The sequence below is a fragment of the Hevea brasiliensis genome, chromosome 4, assembly GCF_030052815.1.
Source record: "Hevea brasiliensis isolate MT/VB/25A 57/8 chromosome 4, ASM3005281v1, whole genome shotgun sequence".
In the NCBI taxonomy this organism is placed as follows: Eukaryota; Viridiplantae; Streptophyta; class Magnoliopsida; order Malpighiales; family Euphorbiaceae; genus Hevea; species Hevea brasiliensis.
The window spans coordinates 56,359,386-56,380,465 of NC_079496.1; positions in this window are offsets into that span (position 1 = coordinate 56,359,386).

Here is a 21,080-nt window from a genome sequence, read left to right on the forward strand (position 1 = left end):
GAACTATCCGACACATGACGTGGAGCTTGCAGCTATTGTGTTTGCTCTTAAGATCTGGAGACACTATTTGTATGGGGAAAAGTGTTACATCTACACAGATCATAAGAGTTTAAAGTATTTGGGCACCCAGAAAGAGCTGAATTTAAGACAGAGGACATGGTTAGAGTTGATAAAAGACTATGATTGTCTAATAGACTATCAGCCAGGGAAAGCTAATGTTATAGCTGATGCCTTAAGTCGCAAGACTATGGCAAGTCTACGGGTTACTCCTTTGTTTTTGGTACATGAGTTAAGATCATTACATGCCAGCTTAGAGATTAAGATGAGGGGCAGACAGCAGTTGTATGGCATGTACAGCCAGTGTTGATTGATCATATCAGAATGGCTGCTCAGAATGATCAGAAATATCAGAAGCTATTGGAAGAAGTCTGGCAGGGCATGAAACCAGAATTCTCAATCAGAGATGATTGTTTACTGCTACACCAGGGCAAAATGTGTGTTCCTAATGATGTCGATTTGAGGCAGATCATTTTGAAGGAAGCACATGAGTCTCCTTTTGCCATGCACCCTGGTGGCACAAAAATGTATAGAGGGCTAAAGGAGCATTACTGGTGGATGGGTATGAAAAGAAATGTGGCAGAGTTTGTATCCAAATGCCTAACTTGTCAGCAAGTAAAGGCAGAGCATTAAGTACCCACTGGGTTGTTACATCCACTACCAGTACCAGAATGGAAATGGGAAAGAATAACGATGGATTTTGTGATGGGACTTCCGAGGACACAGAAGAGTAATGATGCAGTTTGGGTTATTATTGATAGACTGACCAAGTCTGCTCATTTTCTGCCAGTCCAGATGGACTACAGTTTAGAAAGATTGGCCAAGTTGTACATTGATGAGATTGTGAGACTACACGGAGTGCCAGTATCCATCGTATCAGACAGGGATCCTAGGTTCTAGATTCTGGGGTAGTCTTCAGAGAGCCCTAGGAATTAGATTGAACTTCAGTACTGCATTCCACCCACAGATAGATGGGCAGTCTGAGAGGGTAATTCAGATCTTGGAGGATATGCTACAGGCTTGTGTGATTGAGTTTGAGGGCAGTTGGGATACACACTTGCCTTTGATTGAGTTTGCTTACAACAACAGCTACCAATCAAGCATTCGGATGCCTCCATATGAAGCTTTGTATGGTAGAAAATATAGAACCCCATTGTGTTGGGATGACATGAGTGAAAGGAAGATGATTGGACCCAAAATTGTTCAGCAAACTGAGAAGAAAATCAGGGTGATCAGAGATCGACTTAAGACTGCATCAGACCATCAAAAGTCCTACATTGATCTGAAGAGAAGGGATATTGAGTATGCAGTGGGTGAGAAAGTATTCCTCAAGGTTTCTCCTTGGAAGAGAATCATGAGATTCGGCAGAAAGAGAATCATGAGTCCTCGTTTCATTGGACCATATGAGGTTCTGGAAAGAGTGGGTCCTTTGGCTTATCGTTTGGCACTACCTCCAGAGTTGGAGAAGATACATAATGTCTTTCATGTGTGTATGTTGAGGAGGTATCGATCAAACCCATCTCATGTACTACCAGTAGAAGAAATTGAAGTGAATTCAGACCTCACATATGAAGAGGAACCCATAGTGATTCTGGCTTATAAGGTGAAGTAGCTACGGAACAAGCAAATACCATTGGTAAAAGTGCTGTGGAACCATCATTCGGGCCAGGAGGCTACTTGGGAAGGAGAGGAGGACATGAGGAGACAGCACCCATAGCTGTTCAGAGATTAATACTAGGTAAAATTTCGAGGCGAAATTTACTTAAGGGGGGGGGGGAGAATTGTCCCTATTTGTATAGCCTGGTATATTTTACTATTCTGGTGACCGGAGTCGGTCCGGACAATTAAGGAGATTAGAACAATGCTTAAGACAACTAGAGAATCCATAAACACAAATAATTACTAATGTCCAATTAGTTAAGTATAAACAAGAAAAATGGAACATAAGAAGTTAAACGAGCCGAGAGTCACTGCGATGGGTGACCTTCTCGGGAAGGACTGCGAAGTCATTTTAAACTCAAATTTTGATTCGTAAAATGTGACGTCGCGGTCCTTAGGACCATTATAAAGACAGTGGAAAAGAGCAAACCACGAAAAAGAACTGTTAAGCCAGTCAAATAATTAGGTCAGGGAGCCAGAAGAAATGTTGAATTATTTGCAAACCGGGTTGAACTGGCGAGGGGCAATTTAGTCAATTGACCCTGAGAGCTAACTCCTGACCTAACTGTCAAATAAAACCGAAGAAAAGAAAAATTCAGAATCAAGAATTAAATTAAAGAACTAATAGAAAAAAAAAAGAAAGAAAATGAAAAAGTGAAGGAAGATGACATCATGCATGACATCATGCATGATGCCATAAATCCTTTGGGGTCTTCCATAAGATAAAATGAATAAAAGAAAGGAAAAGGAAAAAAAAATTCATTGTCTTCTTCTTCAATTCCAAGACATTTTCTCTCTCCCTTAACTCTCTCTCTCAAACTCCATTAGAGCTCTTAAGTCAAGCTTCATAAACCTTCAATTCCACCATAAAAACCTTACTCTCTAACATTAAATCTTGTAGTTAGACCTAGATAAGGAGCTTGACAACAAAAAGAAAAAGAAAGGAAGGAGTTTTGAAGAAAAGGAAATTCTGCATAAAAAGGTTAGTAATCAAATTCGATAAATTGAGTTTGATTCTTACATTTCTAACTTATTTAGCTTATAAATATGCTTATAATGAAAAGAAAAAAATTATGAGGGACCATTACTGAATTTCGGCCAGCATAAGAGGGTGATTTGCATGATTTGAATAGTTTGAATGGGTATATAAACCTTAGTTAGTTGAATGACTATGGTTAAAGACATAGAATCAAGTAAATGCAAAAATTAGTGTGAATTAGGGTTTGGACATTAGGGTTTAGGGACAAAAAATGTGAAGAAGTGCTAAATAATGTCTTTGACATAGTTTAAGGAAAGAAATGGTCATTTGTGACCTAATTAAGTGTGTTAGAAGTGTTTGAATCAAAGCCAAATTCGGATTGGGTATGCACCATGACCAAAAGCCAACTTTGAGGGACCAAAAAAGGAATTTTTGTAACACCCCTAAGTTTGGTAGTGCGTTCTACTATTCCAGTGACCAGTGTTGTCCGGACAGCTAGGATGCCTAGAACTACACTTTGATATGAGTGAGGAGACATAAAATAATAAAATACAAGAAAAGAAAATACAAGAAAAACAAAGGAAAAATAATAGTAAAGAAATGTAACCAAGTTAAGCGAGCCGAGAACCCTAGCGATGGGTGACCGCACCGGGAAGTCGCAGCGTGGACCGTTGACTAGCCCTAGACCGCGGGGAACCCTGGAAAATATTTTTTAGGACTTAAATAGACACCTATTGAAGTATAAATGCCATTAGAAATATTAAAGAAAAATTAATTAATTAGTACAAAGAAAAGTGAGAAATCGAAAAACGGACAAAATCCGGTGTTACCGAAAAATCAGGAATGCAACCCGAACAGGGGCATTGTGGTCATTTAACACCCTATGTTGTCTTTTGCCCTAAATGTCCATTTAAAATAAATGATATTACACTTGGAAAATATCATGAAAAATTAAATTAGTGGTACCTAATGTAAATAGCAAAAATGGGAAGCTTAATGTGGGAAAATAAAATCTTATATTAAACTAATATTTAATTTAAGCTTAGTGCTCCACTCACCCATCAAAGTGGACCATTAACTCATCATCTTGGGCAAAATACACATCTTCATCTTCAACCTTAGAACCAGCAGAAATTTGCTCCCAAAAAACTCCATTGACGCATGGTTTGAAGCTCCATGCATGTGAGATTCAAGCTCTTTTCTTGGCACTTTCCTTCATTAAAAGTTGTCCATACACCTTGGGCAGTAGATAGGCAACAAGAAGACCAAGTTTTGGAGAGATTTTGAAGAGTTTCCAATGTGGTAAGTTTGTGTTTTTTATTATTGTTTCATTAAAGTTTGTAAGGATGTTATGGGTACTTGAATTATGGAGAGATTTTTGAGGTTTGATGTTTAAAGGGGGATGTGTACTTTTGGCAGCCATGGAAACTCCTTGAGGACAATTTATTCTTGCTTGTAAATGGTAGATTAAAGGGTTGATTAAATGTTTATGTGTGTAGAAATTAATTTGGGTGATGTATACTTAGTATATGTGAATGTGTACTTGAATTTGGAAGCTTGGAAATTAATGGACTGTAATGTATGAATCGGCAGCCTGGTTTGGTGAACCATAAAGATGTTATTTCATGTTTGGTTTATGGAATATTAATGTTGAATTGTGATAGTTGTTATGGCAGCTTGGGTATATGTATGATGGTGTGAGGTTGGACATGTAAATGAGCTAGGTTTGGTGATTGAATTGTTGTAATTTGAGCTTGAAAAATTCTGTACTAAATGATGCATGTTGAGTGTGATTATAAGCTGTCAAAATGACCAACAATATGTTGTGAAATGTGTTTAGGTTATGGTACAAACCAGAATTGGCATGAATGTGTAGTTTGGTAAGTGTTAAAAGTGTCCTTGATGAGTAATGAATAAAATGAAATAGGGCAGTTTATGTTATGGGCCTAGAACCTTAAGTGTGTGGCTCCAATTGGTATGAGACCAATTGGAGGTGAAACTAGGCACAAAATGTGCCAACTTGCATGAAGGAAGCTTACCAAAATTCTGCTTGTAGGGTAACTTGAAAAATGACCAAATCCGGATTAGTGCAATTAAGGCTTGAAAATTTACCATTTGGGCAGCAGTTAGTGTTTTGGCCATAACTCACTCAAAACAGGTCCAATTGACCTGAAATTTTGACCATAAATAGTTAAGACCTATATCTACAAGTCTTATGAAGACACTAAATCCCATGAATGGCCATAAGCAAGTCAAACAGCTTGCACAATTTCAGGTCCAAAAACTGGCCGAACCTAAAATGACCTAAAGTGACTAATTGTGATGCATTTTGACCAGCAATAGTAAAATGACCATAACTTGGTCTACATAACTCAGAATGACCTAAAATTTTGCCCTGTGTGCAATAAGACATGGATCTACAAGTTTGTAGTTTTGACCAAAAATCGAAAACTGAGGGAACTAGGTCGTCCGGCTAGGTCAAACTAGTATCCCGGAATCCAGCAAATTGCAAGAAAATGCAATATACATGGAAATGAAATGGGTAACATGTACCAACCCTAAAAGACTATTGAATGTGATATATTGGTAACATTAAAATCTAATTCATCTAGAATGCATCGAGGGTCGACATCTTAGGTTGACTAAGGAAATAATAGAATTCAGTGAATTAATTATCAAGCATTATCGTTAGAGACAGTTTAAATGAGTACTGAAATACTTCAAATTGTGTGTTTCAGTTAGCAAAGACTCAGGGAAGGGGAAGGAAACACTGAGTCAGAGCCAAGAGACAGTTATCAGAGGTTTGTGCACAACTAGTTTTTAACTGATTTTGTTTTGAATATTTCATATGATTAAATGACATATTTTTCTTATGTGTTATGTTTAACAAGCATTGGATTTAATTCAATGATTATTGAAATTGTTATAGTATGTATGAATTTAGCTTTGTGAAATGGTATTTCCACAAGTATTAAGCATTGTTATGGATTGAATAAATTAAGTTTTGGAAAATTGTGATAGAACATGTTTTGAATTATGATGGTAATTTTCTTGGAAAAATGCAAATTTATGATTTGAATTGTGATGAGCATGAAAATTATTGGATATTGAAATTGAATTTGAATAGAATTATATTGTGATTTATGCTCACTAAAAGGATTGTGATATTGTTTTATATCTCACTATAGATGCTTGACTAGGTTATTACCTGTCTCTCTCATTTGTTGAGAAGACAATGGAGTTAGTTGTGTTTTGATTACAATGGTACGTGCACAGGCTTAGATTTTCCTCTGATTTGAGGTTAGATCTAATTTTTTTATCGTTATGGCCCTTGCGGAAGATTCATTATTGTGATGTGTACAGTGCACGATGATTCGACCTCCCCAACCATAGGGAGTTAGAATCGGATTCGACCTCCCCGACCATAGGGAGTTAGAATCACCCCGAAGATGGCCCTTTGGGATTAGTCTTGCATAGTTAGTGAGATAAAGAATGGTTTTTGAGATAAAGAATGATTTTTGAGATACAGCATGGTTTTTGAGATACAACATGATTTTTGAGATACAGCATGGTTTTTGAGATACAGCGTGGTTTTTGAGATACAACATGGTTTTTGAGACACATAATGTTTTTGAATAGTAAAGAATTGTGATTTAAGTTATGATTTATGTATAATTGATTTTGTTGGAACTACCTTAAATGGTTAGTCATGATTTGATAAATTGAATTTCGTGATCAAATTCATTTCATACAAATGATTTACATTATTGGCAATGAATATTTTGAGTTTTGGAATTTGATGAGTATTCAGATTTCCAAATTATTTGCTGTAAATTTTGTCAATGTATATTGTACTATGTTTTAAATTATAGTTGTGCACCACTGAGTTCACCACTCAGTGATAGCTTTATATGCTGTCGCAGGTAAAAAGAGCATAGAGCAGTGAGTAAGTTTCTTTGAAGGCACATTCAGATCAGCTCTAGGTATATCATAGGTATACCCATGTACATAGGTTTTGATGTATGCATGTAATAATATGTATGTAAATTATTTGAGCAGTTGTATAAAAACTCTTGCAAAATATTTTGGTATGTAATTAAATGTAAATTATTGTAAATGTAAATTTGGGATTTCATTTATCTGAATAGTTTTGTAATATTAATTTTGAGTCTTGTAATCAATGAAATGTTTCTTTTATGAGGAGATTGATTTGATTATTGAGATTTGAATTATGGGTTCAAATGAAGTTATTGAAGTTGTATTTGAGAAAACATATTGGGAGTGTGTTCTTTGCAGGTTTTGAAGAACTATTTTCTCAAAATACGATCGGCACTTTGCCGAAATGTAACACCCTCCCCGTAGCAAATCCGTACATTCTACTGTTCCGGTGACCGGTGTCGGTCCGGACAGCTAGAACATCCCGAAAAATATTTAAACTAAAGTCGGGAATCATAATTAACTCAAATATTAATAAGAAAAATTTAGTAAAAATTTTTGAAATAAAATACAACCAAGTTAAACGAGCCGGTGCCCTAGCGATGGGTAACCAGAGGGAAGTTGCGGTTCTATAGCGAGAGCCCTAGACTCGGGGGAAAAATTATAAAATAATTTTTGGGACTCCAGAGAAGGGTTATTGAGGTTCCCATGGCATTAGAATGCCAAGAAAATACCTAGAAAAATTTTTCAATCGGTACAGACAATTTTGAGCCGTTAAGCCAAACGGAGGGCATTTTGGTCATTTCGCCTTCAGAGGTGATTTTTGGCCGACTTGTCCAGTTGAGTAAATAATTAATAGGACATAAAATATGAAGAAACATTACTAGAAATTAAATTGAAATTGAGTAGTGAAGAAAAGAAAAGAAAAATCAAAGAAAAGCTCATTTATGACATCTTGATGATGTCATTTATAAATTATGACCAATCACAATTAAGCCATCATTTGACTAACCAATAAATGAGACTAAAAATGGACTAAAGGAAAAGAAAAACGTGAGCAGCCATCCCTCCCCAAAAAAACGGTCGAAACCCATGTTCCCCTTCCTCCATTGATGAGCTTGGCAAGCTCATGAAGCCCTAAACTCCCACCATATTTCCTCAAGTTCTCAACACAAAAATTTATTCTAGAAGCTTGCTAAGGTGTTTGGGAGCAAAAGGGAGAAGAGAAATTAAAGTTGGCAAGCTTGGAGATTCTTCAAGTTGAGGTTAGTGCATTAGATACCCAAAAATTTTTTTTACTTACATGATTAGCAACTTGAATTGAGTAAGAACTTGTGACTTAAATGAACAAAAACTAAGTGTATGTGGCCCATGGATTTCGGCTGCCCCTAAGTAAGGAACAATATTTAGTGCTTTAATGGACTTGGAGTGCACTAGGGATTATGTTTAAAGTATATAAATATAAGTAAAATGGATTAGTTAGTAAATTCAAGCATGTGGTGAAATGGAGATAGGAATTAGGGTTTTGAGAAGTGAAAAATTGGACTTGGCATTTGAATTGATTAAAGAACATTATAATGGTCAATTAGTGACCATTTTAGGTATGTTAAGCACAATTTGGACTGAAAAATAGAATTGCAAAGTGAAGAGGTAGGCTGCCCTAGGACAGTAGCAGAGGGACTGAAAATTCAGTCCATTTGCACTGCCATAACTTGGGCTGTGTTGGTCCAATTGGTGTTTGGACAATTAGACATGAAACTAGGCTTATAATGGCACATTTTTGCTGAAGAAACCATGTCCAAAAGACCAAAGCAAGAGGACCAAAACTTGGCCCCAATCCGGATACCACGCAAGCGACCCTGAGAATGACCAAATGAGCGATGGCTGTTCATTTAGCCATAACTCACTGTAGATTTGGTCAATTGACCTGAAATATTTACAGAAACAAGTTAAGACATAGGCAAACAACTTTCATGAAGAAACCTACCCCAAATTATGACCAGAACCTAACCCAAATGGCAGTCATAGTCACTGTTCAAACCTGCAACTCTGCAGATTTTGATTTGAGCAGTAATGTTTGGATGGCTATAACTCTCTCTAGAAAACTCAGATTTAGGCGATTCTTGAACCGATGGAAACCTAAGGCATAGTAGAACATTTCATATGAAGAAAGTTAGACCAAATTATGAACTTAACTTGGTCAAATTACTGACCAAAGTTGGACCAAAATCTGCCAAAACCCAAAAGTGCAGTATGAGCGATTGCGTGAGCGATAAACTTATTTTGGCCATAACTTGAGCTAAAAAACTCCAAATGGAGTGATTCAAAAAAATAAATTCAACTAGACAAAATAAGGAACATTTTCTATGAAGGAAGTTTTGTCAAATTCCAACAGTAGATCGACCAATAGAACAGTGCAACTTCGGAGCACCAAAACCGAAAATTGGCAATTTTGCCAAAATGACCTAAGCTTTGAGAAAGTGACCAAAACCAACAAGTTTTAAATGCAAAATGTGGTACATTGGGAGTGTTAAAACCAATGCACCTATGATCTATGCAAAAGTCAACTTTTGTTGACTATTGAAGTGAATAGTGACATAAAAACTTGAAATTCAAAAATTGAAGAATTCAAAAGTATCAAATGCCCTAGTAGGCCTAATGTGATTGGTTTGGATAGGTTGGCATGCCAATAGGGTTACGATAGCAAGATCTGCGTATGATGTATGGCTTCATTGCCATTACGTGATGTGATAGCCTATGGCTATCTGATTATGATGTTTTACTTGGCTTTATGCCTTATTGCTTATATGGCTTATTAGCCATTCTGTTTACTGCCGGAGACACATTGTGACTGATGGTGTGACGGCCGAGTACACGGTACCCGGTGCTAGTTTACCCGTTTATCCATCCGGTCAATTTGTATAGGTTACTTGGGCATGGAAAAGTATAAGCGTAATTGAACCGATTGTTAAAGAAAATACGAAAATTAAATATCAGAAATGATTACGATAGAATACAAAGAAACTCAAGATCATGAAGAAAATAAATAAACAAAATGCATGAAGAAGTTAATATCATAAAACGTAATTAGCCCTCGACTAAACATTAAGTTGGTAATTATTCAGTTCTTATGAACACAATGGCTAAGAAACTATGATTTTTATTTGCATATTATTTCTTTCTATTTTATTATTTGCACCACTAAGCTTCATGCTTAGCGCATCGCTTTACCAGCGTAGTGCGAAGATACTGATCGAGAGCCAGTAGACCACAGATTGGGTAAGTCCATCCTGCAGTTCTGCATAGTGTCCGTGTCACCTCACAGGCTACAGTGCATTGGTAGGACACTAGGTGTCATTTTCGTATTTTGTAATTGATCTTATTTTCTCATGTGTAGATGAACTTATGAAATGTAATTTGATGCTCATGTAAATAATGAGAATTGTGTTTGTAAATGAAAAAGTGAATGTTTATCTGTGATATATATATGATTATCACATGAAATGAATGATTGAGAAATGAATGTGAACTGAAAAATATTGAGATTTTGATAAATGGAGTTGAGATGAATGAATAAGAATATAGGAAGTGTTTTTCACAGGTTCCGAAGAACGGTTTTCTCCATATTTAGCCGGTACTCTGCCGGATTTTCTTTAAAATTTTCGAAACCTCAAATAAATTACAATTTCAATAAATGAATTATATTTCACAAATTATTTTCAAAACTATGATAAAAATGAATTAAGATAAAATAGAGTGCTCCGGCACACTGAGTGGCATAACTTGCTCGGCTACACTGTAGTCGAGTAAGGGGTGTCACACGAAATTTTGAAAAAAATTTTATAACACCAGATTTTAATCGATGATTTAAATTTCATGAAATTTGTTTTAAAATCCCTTGTAGTATATTTAATGGATTATCGGTAGACGAAGTACGGTAATTCATTAGGTGTGCTACGGGATCATGTTACATCTTACAGGGGAGTAGGGTGTGACATGTTTTGTGGTATCAGAGCAATGGTTTTAAAGTAAATTTCGAACTGTGAATTTGAAATCTTTTTGTCGGTAACTACAACTGCTCAAATGTTTGATACATATAGTACATTTACATCATAAATATGAACTAATGGAGAGGAATCTCTTTATGTTGGTTGTATAGGAATAGAAAATCTTGTGAAAAGATATGGAAGAGAAGAATGAGACAATAGAACAGTCCGTGATGGCCGAAGTACAAGTTGAGGCCCCAACTCCACAAAGTGTCGAAGGCCTGACTGTACCAGTTTTACCAGTACAAATTACTGCACAAATAGCCCAGCAAATGGCCACTTTCTTCCAACAAATGGCTGATAATTTGTCAGCCCATGCCCAAGTACAGACCCAACCCCCACAAGGGCAGTGTGAAATAGAGAAGAGGGAGAAATCTACAAGTCAGAACTCGAGCAGTAATTTGGGGAAAAGAAAAGAATTTGAGGAACCCCGAGCTTAGAGATATGACAGAGGCGGATCATTAGGACAGAGAACACCAAGATCTAGTCATCGAACAACCAGAAGTTCCTATTCTACCCATTTCTGCCATGTTTGTGGTAAGCTACATGGAGGTATTTATCGAAGGGCCTCTGGAGCCTGCTACAATTATGGAAAGCTTGGACACTTTGCTAAAGATTGTACTAGAGCACCTCGATATGCTCTCTGGAGTCCACAGACCGTCAGTCAGAGTCGAGATAGAAATAGAGTTGGTACTCCTCACCACTATAACACAGTGAATCAGCCCGAATATAGTAGCGCACCAGTCAGAGCATCCACTAAGCGCCAAGGAGAAAGAGCAGAAACTTCGGATGTAGCTGCTGGTAAGTTCTTAATTTTTGAAGGAAACAATGAGTTATTATTTGATCCCAGCACTACTTATTTATATGTTAGTGTTAGAATTCTATGTTTTGTTGCTATTCCTTTACAGGGGAATAAATTTTTATGCGTTAGTGATTAGTCTTTTAGGATCAAAATTACAATAACAAGTATGATTGACATTAATTTTGGAAGAATTGTTAGCGAAAAGTATTTTCTAACATACCATAAATTATAAAGCTAATTGGCGAGCCTACTTAATGTAAGGCAATAGGACCTAAAAGTAAATTACAGTGATAGAATTGCTCTAGATGAGGGCAAAGATGTTACTGTTAGTAATTGTCAAAGGAAATTATAATTAGAATCGATTTAGGATATTAGTGGATTCGAGAAATATAAGATGTTAGAAAACCTAGCCCATGAGGTTATAACGTAGTGACTATGTAATGTTCTCGATGTTTGTATTGTAAGTTGTAGATTACAGTACCGATACGGGATTATTGTGTAGAGCTACGTGCTTCCTCGTGATACAATAAATTAAGAATATTTTTAAATAATCTATAAATTGATACAGTTACACCTGAATAAAGTACTGTTATTGAAAATAAATGTGAAAATTTTAGTCAGAAATTTAAAACTTTAGAACTAGCCTATCAAACGACTACACTTGTAAGGTAGCTAGAGTCAGTGACTCGGTTACATTAATGTGAATTACCTGTACCACAGTAATTGCTATAAGCTTAGAGATATCAGTACGACTTATCATCCTCAGATGGATGGACAGTCGAAATAAGTGATTCAGGTAAATTTTGAAACTCATTGAGAAATTATAAATAATGAAATGAAATGATAATAATAACCTATAATATGTGATAAGCCCTCAAGAATATACTGAGAACTTGTGTCATTGAATACGAGGGAGATGGGATAGATACATCCCACTAACATAATTTGTATACATTAATAAGTGTCAAGCTAGCATACAAGTGGCACCCTATGAAACATTGTAAGGGAACAGATAACTATGGATTTTGTGATGAGACTTCCGAGGACACAGAATAGTCATGATGCAGTATGGGTTATAGTTGATAGACTAACCAAGTCTGCTCACTTTTTGCCAGTCCGGATGGACTATAGCCTGGGAAGATTAGACAGATTGTACATAAATGAGATTGTAAAACTGCATGGAGTGTCAGTATTAATTGTATCAGGCAGAGAGATCCTAGGTTCACTTCTAGATTCTGGGGTAGTCTTCAGAGAGCCCTAGGAACTAGATTGAACTTCAGCACGGCATTCCACCCACAAACAGATGACCAGTCTGAAAGAATAATTCAAATATTGGATGATATACTACGAGCTTGTGTGATTGAGTTTGAAGGTAGTTGGGATACACACTTGCCTTTGATTGAGTTTGCTTATAACAACAACTACCAATCAAGCATTGGGATGCCTCCATAAGAAGCTTTGTATGGCAGAAAGTGCAGAACTCCCTTATGTTGGATGAAGTAGGTGAAAGGAAGATGATTGGGCTAGAAATTGTTCAACAGACAGAGGAAAAGATCAGATTGAACAAAGATAGACTCAAGGCTGCATCAGACCGTCAGAAGTCCTATGTTGGTATGAAGAGAAGAGATATTGAATATGCAGTGGGTGATAAGGTATTCCTCAAAGTTTCTCCTTGGAAGAGGATTATGAGATTTGGCAGAAAGGGGAAACTGAGTCCTCGTTTCATCGGACCATATGAGGTTGTGGAAAGAGTGGGTCCTTTGGCACATCGGTTGGCATTACCTCTGGAGTTAGCAAGGATACACAGTGTCTTCCATGCGTCCATGTTAAGGAGGTACATATCAGACCCATCTCATGTACTATCAGTTGAAGAGATTGAGGTAAATCCAGACCTCTCATATGAGGAAGAACTCATAGAAGTTCTGGCTTATGAGGTGAAGCAGCTAAGGAACAAACAGATACACCTGGTTAAAGTGCTGTGGAACCATCATTCAGGCTAGGAAGGTACTTGGGAACGTGAAGAGGATATGAGGAGACAACACCCACAACTGTTCAGAGACTAATGCCATGTAAAATTTCGAGATGAAATTTTTTTAAGGGGGGGAGAATTGTAACACCCCTAAGTTCGGTAGTGCGTTCTACTGTTCCAGTGACCAGTGTTGTCCGGACAGCTAGGATGCCTAGAACTACACTTCGATATGAGTGAGGACACATAAAATAATGAAATAGAAGAAAAAAAATACAATAAAAACAAAGGAAAAATAATAGCAAAGAAATGTAACCAAGTTAAGCGAGCCGAGAACCCTAGCGATGGGTGACCGCACCGGGAAGTCGCGGCGTGGACCGTTGACTAGCCCTGGACCGTGGGGAACCCTAGAAAAAATTTTTTAGGACTTAAATAGAAACCTATTGAAGTATAAATGCCATTAGAAATATCAAAGAAAAATTAATTAATTAGTACAAAGAAAAGTGAGAAATTGAAAACGGACAAAATCCGGTGTTATCAAAAAATCGGGAATGCAACCCGAACAGGGGCATTGTGGTCATTTGACACCTCGTGTTGTCTTTTCACCTAAATGTCCATTAAAAATAAATGATATTACACTTGGAAAATGTCATGAAAAATTAAATTAGTGGTATCTAATGTAAATAGCAAAAATGGGAAGCTTAATGTGGGAAAATAAAATCTTATATTAAACTAATATTTAATTTAAGCTTAGTGCTCCACTCACCCATCAAAGTGGACCACTAACTCATCATCTTGGGAAAAATACACATCTTCATCTTCAACCTTAGAACTAGCAGAAATTTGCTCCCAAAAAACTCAATTGACGCATGGTTTGAAGTTTCATGCATGTGAGATTCAAGCTCCTTTCTTGGCACTTTCCTTCATTAAAAGTTGTCCATACACCTTGGGCAGTAGATAGGCAACAAGAAGACCAAGTTTTGGAGAGATTTTGAAGAGTTTCCAAAGTGGTAAGTTTATGTTTTTGATTATTGTTTCATTAAAGTTTGTAAGGATGTTATGGGTACTTGAATTATGGAGAGATTTTTTAGGTTTGATATTTAAAGGGGGATGTGTACTTTTGGCAGCCATGGAAACTCCTTGAGGACAGTTTATTCTTGCTTGTAAATGGTAGATTAAAGGGTTGATTAAATGTTTATGTGTGTAGGAATTAATTTGGGTGATGTACACTTAGTATATGTGAATGTGTACTTGAATTTGGAAGCTTGGAAATTAATGGACTGTAATGTATGAATCGGCAGCCTGGTTTGGTGAACCATAAAGATGTTATTTCATGTTTGGTTTATGGAATATTAATGTTGAATTGTGATAGTTGTTATGTCAGCTTGGGTATATATATGATGGTGTGAGGTTGGACATGTAAATGAGCTAGGTTAGGTGATTGAATTATTGTAATTTGAGCTTGAAAAATTCTATACTAAATGGTGCATGTTGAGTGTGATTATAAGCTGCCAAAATGACCAACAATATGTTGTGAAATGTGTTTAGGTTATGGTACAAACCAGAATTGGCATGAATGTGTAGTTTGGTAAGTGTTAAAAGTGTCCTTGATGAGTAATGAATAAAATGCAATAGGGCAGTTTATGTTATGGGCCTAGAACCTTAAGTGTGTGGCTCCAATTGGTATGAGACCAATTAGAGGTGAAACTAGGCACAAAATGTGCCAACTTTCATGAAGGAAGCTTACCAAAATTCTGCTTGTAGGGTAACTTGAAAAATGACCAAATCCGGATTAGTGCAATTAAGGCCTGAAAATTTACCATTTGGACAGCAGTTAGTGTTTTAGCCATAACTCACTCAAAACAAGTCCAATTGACCTAAAATTTTGACCATGAATATATAAGACCTATATCTACAAGTCTTATGAAGACACCAAATCCCAGAAATGACCATAAGCAAGTCAAACAGCTTGCACAAGTTCGGGTCCAAAAACTGGCCGAACCTAAAATGACCTAAAATGACCTAAAGTGACTAATTGTGATGCTTTTTGACCAGCAATAGTAAAATGACCATAACTTGGTCTACATAACTCAGAATGACCTGAAATTTTGCCCCGCGTGCAATAAGACATAGATCTACAAGTTTGTAGTTTTGACCAAAAATTGAAAACCGAGGGAACTAGGTCGTCCAGCTAGGTCAAACTAGTATCCTGGAATCCAGCAAATTGCAAGAAAACGCAATATACATGGAAATGAATTGGGTAACATGTACCAACCCTAAAAAACTATTGAATGTGATATATTGGTAACATTAAAACCTAATTCACCTAGAATGCATCGAGGGTCGACATCTTAGGTTGACTAAGGAAATAATAGAATTCAGTGAATTAATTATCAAGCATTATCGTTAGAGACATTTTAAAAAAGTACTGAAACACTTCAAATTGTGTGTTTCAGTTAGCAAAGATTCAGGAAAGGGGAAGGAAACACTGAGTCAGAGCCAAGAGACAGTTACCAGAGGTTTGTGCACAACTAGTTTTTAACTGATTTTGTTTTGAATATTTCATATGATTAAATGACATATTTTTCTTATGTATTATGTTTAACAAGCATTGGATTTAATTCAATAATTATTGAAATTGTTATAGTATGTATGAATTTAGCTTTGTGAAATGGTATTTCCACAAGTATTAAGCATTGTTATGGATTGAATAAATTATGTTTTGGAAAATTGTGATAGAACATGTTTTGAATTGTGATGGTAATTTTCTTGGAAAAATGCAAATTTATGATTTGAATTGTGATGAGCATGAAAATTATTGGATATTGAAATTGAATTTGAATAGAATTATATTGTGATTTATGCTCACTAAAAGGATTGTGATATTGTTTTATATCTCACTATAGATGCTTTACTAGGTTATTACCCGTCTCTTTCATTTGTTGAGAAGACAATGGAGTTAACTGTGTTTTGATTACCATGGTACGTGCACAGGCTTAGATTTTCCTATGATTTGAGGTTAGATCTAAGTTTTTTATTGTTATGGCCCTTGCGGAAGATTCATTATTGTGATGTGTACTGTGCACGATAATTCGACCTCCCCGACCATAGGGAGTTAGAATCACTCAAGATGGCCCATTCGGATTAGTCTTGCATAGTTAGTGAGATAAAGAATGGCTTTTGAGATAAAGAATGATTTTTTAGATACAGCATGGTTTTTGAGATACAACGTGGTTTTTGAGATACAACGTGGTTTTTTGAGACAGAATGTTTTTGAATAGTAAAGAATTGTGATTTCAGTTATGATTTATGTATAATTGATTTTGTTGGAACTACCTTAAATGGTTAGTCATGATTTGATAAATTGAATTTCGTGATCAAATTCATTTCATACAAATGATTTATATTATTGGCAATGAATATTTTGAGTTTTGGAATTTGATGAGTATTCAGATTTCTAAATTATTTGCTGTAAATTTTGTCAATGTATATTGTACTATGTTTTAAATTATAGTTGTGCACCACTGAGTTCAACACTCAGCGATAGCTTTATATGCTGTCGCAGGTAAAAAGAGCATAGAGTAGTGAGTAAGTTTCTTTGAAGACACATTCAGATCAGCTCTAGGTATATCATAGGTATACCCATGTACATATGTTTTGATGTATGCATGTAATAATATGTATGTAAATTATTTGAGCAGTTGTATAAAAACTCTTGCAAAATATTTTGGTATGTAATTAAATGTAAATTATTGTAAATGTAAATTTGGGATTTCATTTATCTGAATAGTTTTGTAATATTAATTTTGAGTCTTGTAATCAATGAAATGTTTCTTTTATGAGGAGATTGATTTGATTATTGAGATTTGAATTATGGGTTCAAATGAAACTATTTAAGTTGTATTTGAGAAAACATATTGGGAGTGTGTTCTTTGCAGGTTTTGAAGAACTATTTTCTCAAAATACAACTGGCACTTTGCCGAAAATTTGAAAAAAATTTTATAACACCAGATTTTAATCGATGATTTAAATTTCATGAAAATTATTTTAAAATCCCTTGTAGTATATTTAATGGATTATCGGTAGGCGAAGTATGATAATTCATTAGGTGTGCTACGGGATCATGTTACATCTTACAGGGGAGTAGGGTGTGACAATTTTACATGTCCAATTGTTATGGGACCAATTGGGACTGAAAATAGGTACTAAATGACACAATTTTCATTTAGGAAGAATGCCCAAAAAGTGACCAAAACCTAGTGAACAAACTGACCAAACTTGAAAATCTGCAGTATGAATAGTACACATAAATAGTAATCATGTTTGGGCCATAACTTGAGCTAGGAAGGTCTAAATGACCTGAAATTTTACCAATGGTTAGATGAGATATAGACCTAAAACTTTTATGAAGAACAGAAACCCAAATTATGCCATTAACCAAGTCATTTGGCCACCCCAATTTGGCGACTCAAATCTGCCAGCACCAGAAAATTACGCAGAATTCTGGGTTGTGTCCAATCCGGTAGCCATGGTTCAAATGGCCATAACTTGAGCTACAAAACTCCAATTGGGGTGATTCAAAAAGGAGAATAAAGTTAAGGCATAAGGGAACATTTTCTATGAAGAAAGTTTTACCAAATTCCAATAGTAAAGTGACCAATGGAATAGTGCAACTTAGGACTCCAAAATTGAAAATTGGCAATTTTGCGTAAAAGACCTAAGTTTTGAGAAAATGACCAAAACTAACAAGTTTAGTGACTAAAATGTGGTATGTGAGTGAAGTTGGAATTTCTATACCTATTAAGCCTTAGAAAGTCAACAAATTGACTTGAATAGTGAAGTGAATAGTAACCCAAAACACAAAAATTTCAAGAACGTTGAGTTTAGCACTTTAGAGTTAGGTAAAAGTGAAGTTGAATTTATTTTTGGATTTATGCTAAGTTATGGTACTGAAACACTGTGAAATTGTGTGTTTCAGTGGAAAAGAATACCGGTACAGAACCCGAGGAGTTGAGTTAAGGCCAACAGGTGACTCGTTTGAGGTTTGTGCACAACGTATACTTTTTATAATCATCTTTTGTATACTATTTTGAATAATGTGAAATATTGGATTATGGCATTCTTATGATGTTTGATTTAAATTGTTGAAAGTTATTATGTATATTTGAAATGACAATGTTTAGCAAATTGTTAAGATAAGTTTTGAAACCACAGTGTCATGACCATATATTTGAACACCTCACTGGCACGATTAGTGGGGGTAATTAGTTTCGAATTTTGATTCCTTCTCTGGAGAAGTGTTGAGGTGTGCCAGTAGAAGAGGATGTGAGTGGATATCCATATATTTGAGCTAGCTAGCCTTGTGATGTGATTTCTCTTTAGCCTCTGGCTATTGAGATTCTATTTGTTTCGAATGGCATGATCTAACTGTGGGTTTTATGAAATGTGTTTTGATGCTTTGAAATGAACTTGGTTTGCATTAAAATCTCATAATTCATGTTTTGTGTTTAATGCTCATGTTTAGTCAAATTTTTGAATAAATGTGATTTATATTTTGCATAAAGATTATTTTAGTATGTTGTGCACCGCTGAGTCCTAGTACTCAGCGATAGCTTCTATTGTTGTCACAGATACAGAGACTAGAGGAGTAGCAGACTGAGCTGCTGAGATGTGAGTAGCTATCAGCTTAAAGTCATTGGGTATAATTTATACCCTGCCTGTAAATATTTATTTTGATGTATGTATTGCACATAAATGTATGGACATGTAAATCGGTCTTGAGCAACTTGTACAAAGTTGTATAAAATTTGTAATAAATTTTAGTTTGGATTTTCTGAATGTAAATTTTAGTATGATGTGTATATAAATTGTTTATGTTCAAGAAATATGAATGTATGAAATTGATGGACAATATCTTGAGAATTGTTGAATTTTGAAATTTGAGAAAATGGTTGAGATTGATTGTGAAATTGAAGAAGTGGTTGAAAAATTATTGGAAGTGCCTTTCTTTCAGGTATTTGAAGAACTGTTTTTTCAAAATACAGACAGAACTCTATCAAAAATTTTTATAAAATTTGCAGGAAAATAAAATGGGCCAAAAATTTCAATTAGCTTTCAACTTGAATTAAATATTTTAAATACCTATTAGAAAATGCTCACCACTTAATAAAAGTAAGAAAATTGTTTTAAAATCCCTTGTAGGGTACTTAATGAGTTATCGATAGGTGAAGTGCGGTAGTTCATTAGGTATTCTACGGGATCATGTTATGCCTTACAGAGGGGTAAGGTGTGACATCTATCACATGTGCCAAATATGCTTCACACCCCTTTCTTATCATCCTTTTGGCTAGTGCAGTCGAAATGATGTTTGAAGGTAATAACTGCCTCTCCCCATGTATTACTACATCACCATACTAAGGGAGACCAAAAGTGACTATCTTTAGTCTACAGTCAATCATCGCATGATGCCTGGCTAACCAATCCATGGCCAAGATAATGTCATAATCTCTGAAGGGCATTTCAATCAAATCAGATAGAAAAGCGTGTTCTTGGATCACCAAAGGACAGTCCCTACATAATCTATTTACCCTGACCTCCTAGCCTAATGGACTAGTTACTAGCACATCATAATCCATAGGTACACACTGAATAGTAGTTGAACACATCACACTAGCACTAACATACGAATGTATGGAGCTAGGATCAAATAACACATTTACATCTTGGTCAAGGATGGAGAAAATACCAGCTACTACGTCTGATGTTTTAGCCTCCTCCCTCTGACGCATAGTATACACTTTGACTGGTGCGCCACTGGGTACTGGCTGGTTAACAGTGCTTTGACTTCCAAAAGTGTTACTAGGACTGTAACACCCCTATGTTCGGTAGTGCGTTCTAATGTTCCAGTGGCGAGTGTTATCCGGACAGCTAGGATGCCTAGAACTACACTTCGTTGTGAGTGAGGAGACATAAAATAATGAAATACAAGAAAAGAAAATACAAGAAAAACAAAGGAAAAATAATAGCAAAGAAAGGTAACCAAGTTAAGCGAGCCGAGAACTCTAGCGATGGGTGACCGCACCGGGAAGTCACGGCGTGAACCGTTGACTGGCCCTGGACTGCAGGGAACCTTGAAAAATATTTTTAGGACTTAAAGAGACCCCTATTGAAGTATAAATATCATTAGAAATATCAAAGAAAAATTAATTAATTAGTACAAAGAAAAGTGAGAAATCGAAAAACGGACAAAATCCGGTGTTACCGAAAAATCGGGAATGTAACCCGAACAGGGGCATTATGGTCATTTGACATCCCGAGTTGTCTTTTGACCTAAATTTCCATTAAAAATAAATAATATTACACTTGGAAAATATAATGAAAAATTAAATTGGTGGTATATAAAGTAAATAGCAAAAATTATGGGTTTAATGTGGAATAAATGAAAATTAATCATATAAAATGAATTAATTTGTGTAAGTGGACCACTATGGAATAAATTAAGAACTAAATGGGTAGGTGCACACCCATTATACAATCTGCAACTTCATCTTCAAGCTTGGGAATCACCATGGCTGAATGAACTCCAACAAAACCTCCCATGGCCGCCCACCTTCAATCCTTAACAATTCCATGATC